The sequence below is a fragment of the Trachymyrmex cornetzi genome, unplaced genomic scaffold, assembly GCF_001594075.2.
Source record: "Trachymyrmex cornetzi isolate Tcor2-1 unplaced genomic scaffold, Tcor1.1 scaffold64, whole genome shotgun sequence".
Classification (NCBI taxonomy): domain Eukaryota; kingdom Metazoa; phylum Arthropoda; class Insecta; order Hymenoptera; family Formicidae; genus Trachymyrmex; species Trachymyrmex cornetzi.
In genome coordinates, this window is record NW_017299959.1 from 949,840 (window position 1) to 950,126 (window position 287).

The following is a 287-nucleotide window of genomic DNA, read 5'->3' on the forward strand; positions in this document are numbered from 1 at the left end:
CGGTGGACCAGACGCCTTACGCCGCTGTCGGGGACATCGTCTCGGACCTGCGCGCGGTGGACTGTTCACTACTTGCCCCGTGGCAGAAGATAGAAGTTCTGGGGACTTTCATCCTACCCAGATTGGACTTTCTGCTGCGGGGGGCCAGTGTGTTTAAGGGTCCCCTCAAGGCCGTAGACTTGAACTTCCGACGAACAGTCAAATCCTGGCTCAACCTCCTTCAGCGGGCCAGTGCGGAGGGAGTCTACATGCCCCCTCGTTTGGGGGGGTGTGGACTCCTGCCGCTC